The sequence below is a fragment of the Triticum aestivum genome, chromosome 3D, assembly GCF_018294505.1.
Source record: "Triticum aestivum cultivar Chinese Spring chromosome 3D, IWGSC CS RefSeq v2.1, whole genome shotgun sequence".
Classification (NCBI taxonomy): Eukaryota; Viridiplantae; Streptophyta; class Magnoliopsida; order Poales; family Poaceae; genus Triticum; species Triticum aestivum.
In genome coordinates, this window is record NC_057802.1 from 265,159,950 (window position 1) to 265,165,090 (window position 5,141).

General features: G+C 49.3%; 1 long non-coding RNA gene across 1 annotated transcript; it reads left to right on the forward strand.

The window, feature by feature from the left end:
- Positions 1–2,878: 2,878 nt before the first annotated feature.
- On the forward strand, positions 2,879–4,368 carry LOC123074497 (uncharacterized). Its single transcript, XR_006435992.1, has 3 exons — positions 2,879–3,376; positions 3,457–3,581; positions 3,690–4,368. It is a non-coding gene; the product is annotated as an uncharacterized lncRNA (long non-coding RNA).
- The last annotated feature ends 773 nt before the right edge of the window (positions 4,369–5,141 follow it).

Here is a 5,141-nt window from a genome sequence, read left to right on the forward strand (position 1 = left end):
GGCGCGAAGCGTCAGAGAATCAAGCGTGGCGGAGGACCACCCCGTGCACCATCTTCATCCACACCTCGAGCCACCGCACCCAGTCGCGCGTTGCCTCGAGCCCGCTCGTTCCTGATGAGTATCACCAGGAGGAACAACGAGCCGATCAGCGTGCCCAGCATCGCAGCTAGGAACCACCGCAGCGCCACCAGGAACACAGCCTCGCCGAAGGAGCTCGGCTCGATCCCTTCCAAACCAAAGAGGTAGTAGAGCGTCATTGTGTTTGTGTGTTGGAAGAGAGCCGCGCTGCCGTTTTTATAGCCCAACCCCGGTGTACGGTGAGCGAGGTCCAGGAAAACCGCTCGTCGCCCGATCACCGGCGTCCAGGAGGCGAATCCGCGAGCAGTGCCGACAAGGTGCTAGCCTGCGACGTGAGTGCTCGCTGCACCGGCGCCGTGCACGCCGCGCACTATGGCACTAGGGTCCTCATCGCCCTAGTAGCTAGATGCGCACTGCGCTAAACCGCACGCGGAGCAGTAGCGTAGGAGCAGCAGCTAGCCGGAGGTAGAAGGAGGAGGCTGCCAGTGGGCCCTGGACCCACGTGTCCGCAGGTGAAACCACTGTTCACTGGGGTGCATCTAGCAATTTTTTGAGAGTTTGATCTCGAGTGCCCCTAGCCGTGGATATAACCGTGTTTGCCCATATCTCTCCCTGGGTGTACCAATTATCGGTGCCCCCAACTCGTTCGAATTTGACCAAAGGGTTAAAATTAACCCAGAGGTTTTTCCCCGGAGTGGTTATCTTTTCAATTGTGCTGTAACCCAAGGAATCTCGAGGACGAGATTCTTTTTAAGGGGGGAAGAATTGTAACAGCCCCAAAATTAGGTTATCAATTTTTGTGCTGTTATTCCTTCCTGGCACTCATTTTCAAAATATTCCTCCTGAGTTTGTTGCATGACTCTGAGAATTCTTGTCATTTCCAACCTTTCAAAACCTTGCTCATGTCTTTGTCAGTGGGCAAGACCTCATTTGCATCAGCTCAAACCCTCTCAAACCCTAATTCCAAATTTTTGGAATTTGAATATGGCCTTTGTGATTACAAAGGAGCTATCATTTTTCTTGATCTGTTGATCATCCCATCTGTTCCCAGAGACCCTCCTATCCTCCTAACCCTTGGAAATGCAAAAATATTGCCAAGTCCCATGCAATATTTTTAATTATGATTTATTCCTTTTCTTGCATTTCTTAGGAATAAAATCCAAAGGCATAGCTAAACCTCTCCTAAATTCATGTGAATTGGTGGAGTTGATATTTATGCCTACTCCAAGCTCTGGCAAGGATATTGTCCATAATTAAATAAGGAAAGTTGCCTTTTCTTATTTTATGCCAATATTGCATTTCTGCCACTTTCTAAAGGAACTACTATTTTTATAGCCGAGAAAATTCCCACATAAATTGTGGAGCTTGTCCTTGCTATATAATCACTAGTTCCATCCTTATCTCATGTTCCACAGATCAAAAATTTGGCACATGATCGAATGCAAGTTTCTACCTTCTCTGAAATTTTGCAAAGGAAGTGCTTTATTCCTAATTCCATTTGAGCTGCAATTTGGCAGGGTGATTAACATGGATAAATCACCCATGGATACCCAAAATGAGCTCAATCCTTTCATCCTAGCTCCTTGTGCATTTTTCAAAGTTTCTTACCAGATTTCAACTTTGTGAAGGAAGTACCTTCATAGAGTTTCCAAATGGGATGAAACTTTGCCATCCTCTAAAGTATTCCAAATAGTTAGCCTTCACCCAAATTCAGCTCATTTCATTGATCTATATGGGCACAGGAGCAATTCTTGTTTGTTGTCCAAATTTTTAGTTTGCGAAGTAAGTATATTTTATCTTGCTCCATTATGGCTGAAAATATTCCCAAGCCTTCTCCTATCATTATAACCCACCTACACAAGAGTTTGGCTCATTTCATGTAGCCAATATTTTCCTAGATTTTTCCCAAGTTTCTGGTCAGATGTGATGCTTGTGAAACAAGTACCAATTTGGCAAGTCCATTTGGTATGATCTTTTTGTAGCATCTACATATGACCAAATCAGCAAGATTTGCCAAGTGGTAGCCCTATCCAACACTCCTAGTGAGTGCTCCTTCCTCATTTGTTTTATGAACCAATTTTAGCAGTTGCAAAGCAACTATGCTAAATCCTTGCCCAAATCCCCTCCAACTTCCCAGGACCGTAGTCCTTGCTAGCTAAAATCTCCCAGACATCAATTTTAGTGCTTAATCCCACTAGTTTGATCACCAAGATGTGGCCAAGCTTGCAACAGCAAACTTCTCGAGCTTGTTTCCCTCTGCTCACTACACTTCTGCTCGTGCCATCACGTCATTTTTAATGAGCCTTGGAAGGACTCCACCAGTGACAAGGTTTGGCACAATGTAGAAGGCCAGAGTACGCCTTGTCCGTGGTGACCATGGGTGTAGCCGGCCAAAACGGTGGTCTAGTTCCTGTAGTCGTCGTTAGGCCTACTCCGGCCGGACCTGGTTCGTCTGAGCGTGTCCAACCGCCTCCCCGCGACGTCTTCTTCCCCCTGGACTCCTTTCCCCCTTCGTTTTCTTCCTAGGCGTGTCGTCGCCGTCGCTGCACAGTACGCGCTCGTGAGCACGTCGTCTTCCACCCCGGTGTCCTCTTCCTCCTCCTGTCCCCGAGCTCTGCTCATCTTCGTGATCGTCTGTACCTCGTCCGCTTCCCCCTCGTCGTCTTCCCGTGCCCCCCGTGACTGCTGAGCGTGCCAGAGCCCTGGCCGAACTCGCACGGCGGCGACCGCCTCGGGTGCTTCTCGCCTCGGCTATAAATAGCCAGATCCCGGGCCTCCCCGAGCAAGCCAGATCTCTCAAGCCCCCTCCCCCTCCCTCCAGAGCACTCCAGTGCTTGAGCCCGACCCAATCCATCACCGTAGCGCGAGGATTTCCGGCGACCTCCGTCCTCGGCTCCGCCACCATTCCTAGCTCCCGAGCACCCCCGCGCCCCGTGCGCACCCTGGATGGATGCGCCACACCCCAGTGACCCTCCCTGGCTCGCAGCCCGTCCTTTTCCCCTACCGGAACCCCTACTTCCCCGGCGACCAAAGCTCCCTCTCCGCCGCGGGTCCTGCTGCTCCCGCTGCAGCGCTCGCCAGCGGCAGAGACCTTCACCCGGAGATGCGTCTCTCTCCACTGATCACGTGGGTAGGTTCTACACCCCCAGCCATGGTCGAGAACGCCGGCAATCACCGTCGAGGCAAGCCACTCCCTCGGCCAGGCGCGCGTCGGAGCGGGAGGTTGAAGGCGGTCAGGCCAGGCGGGCCCCTCCCCAAGCGACCCCACCAGTCGGCGACTGGGAGATGCCACGTCAGCGTAAGTGGAAGTGCCCCCAGCCACTTTACGCTTCCTTCTCAACGAAAACGTATTCTCAATTTTACATTTTCTGTTTTCAGCCCCGCCGACCGAACCGGTTATTTTGTGAACGTCCACCCGTTAAGGCCAGAAATGAATATATTTTTATTGGATTTCTGCCTAACGAACGACCGGCCACAACTTTGCGCTCGTAACTCCGATTGAGGTGAGTCCAACGTTCACGTTCTCTATTCGTCGAGCTCTTTTCGATGGGTCCATTTTCTTTGTGTTTGCACATTATGAAAATGCCCATTTTTTCCTTGCCCTAATTCAGCCCCTTTGAGAGAGAACCGTTCTCCGGCAAATTTTTCCGAGAGTTGACCACACTCCCGGAGTAATCCTCGACCCCCAGGCAAGCCAATCTCTTATCATGAGCCCTGAAATTGCATGTTGACTTTGCTGGTACCTCGTGTGTGTGCTTAGTTGTAGTAGTCCTCGTCTGTTTCGTCTGCCATGAATTCAGTTGTGCTTTATATCAGTACTGCTTGCCATGTCATGCTTGCCTTTCATGATAGCACTTGCCATGCTAGTTATATTGTTGTTAATATCATACTTGTGTTTGGTTAGTTTCATGCCAGTAGTATCGATGCTATGATGATTTTGGTTACACCGTCGATAAGCTAGTACCCGGTATTGTCATGTTTCATATGCTATACCTGTTCACTCGAAAAGCCTGATATTTGTTAATGCATTTGTTGCTGCATGTTCATTGTTGCATCCTTGTTAAATATGTTCTTAATGTTGATGATAACATGACTTAATAATAAACCTCCTCCGTCATCGATAGGATCGAGTCATGGTGCCACCAAATCGAGCTTTCTCCGGTGCAACCCCATTTACCTTTATGGGATGTCCTAGCTGGGTCTATTTTCATGCCTCTCGCTGGTGCCTCCAATTAGGGAAGGTTATGGGCGCGCGCTACCCTGATCAGGTAGGCGGACATAAGCCTTGTGAGCCCGAGTTTGGTTATGTGCACATGTCCCCGTTTGGGACCGTTTTTGTTTTGCCACGACGGTGGCCGTTGGTGCCTTTGGTAGGCACGGGGCCACCCATGACTTAGCCCAAAGGGGAGTTGGTCGGAGTGGCCGGGGGAGTGTCAGGGCAGTAGATCGGTTTTGTCGAAACGTCGTTGGTCCACCCGAATGGGAGAACGAGGCCATGGGTTCTGTGGTGTGGGTACAGTGCGCTACCTCTGCAGAGTGTGTGTTTAATCTATCGATAGCCGCGTCCTCGGTCATGGGCACAGTTTGTAGTAGGTCACACTATCAGGTCTTGGTCGAAATGGAGGATAAACCTGAAATAACTAAGTTGATGAATAATGTGCAATAAAGTAATGTGATGACTTGGACTATGAGATAGCCGTGAGAAATCACGGTGATGTGTTGATATGATCACGAGGCGAGGTCTCGGTGAGTGTTGAACCAAGTGTGGTTCCGTTTGTGATATGTGAATGATCATCACTTGGTTGCGAGGCAATCCGTTGGTAAGAGAGTCCGAGGGACTCAGTGCACAAGTTTGGTTGCATTGCATGAGTAGTAAGTTGTTATTTGTATTTAAGGAACCATGGTAAAATTGGAGATGGTTGCATAAAGGTAACATGTCTGCATTGGATATGACTGGTAGTTTATTTTCAGCATAGTTTCATGATGCCATGCCATGTTTTGACCGAACTTATGTCATGTTTAGATTACGTCATGTTATGATTGAAATGCTATGCTATGTCTTG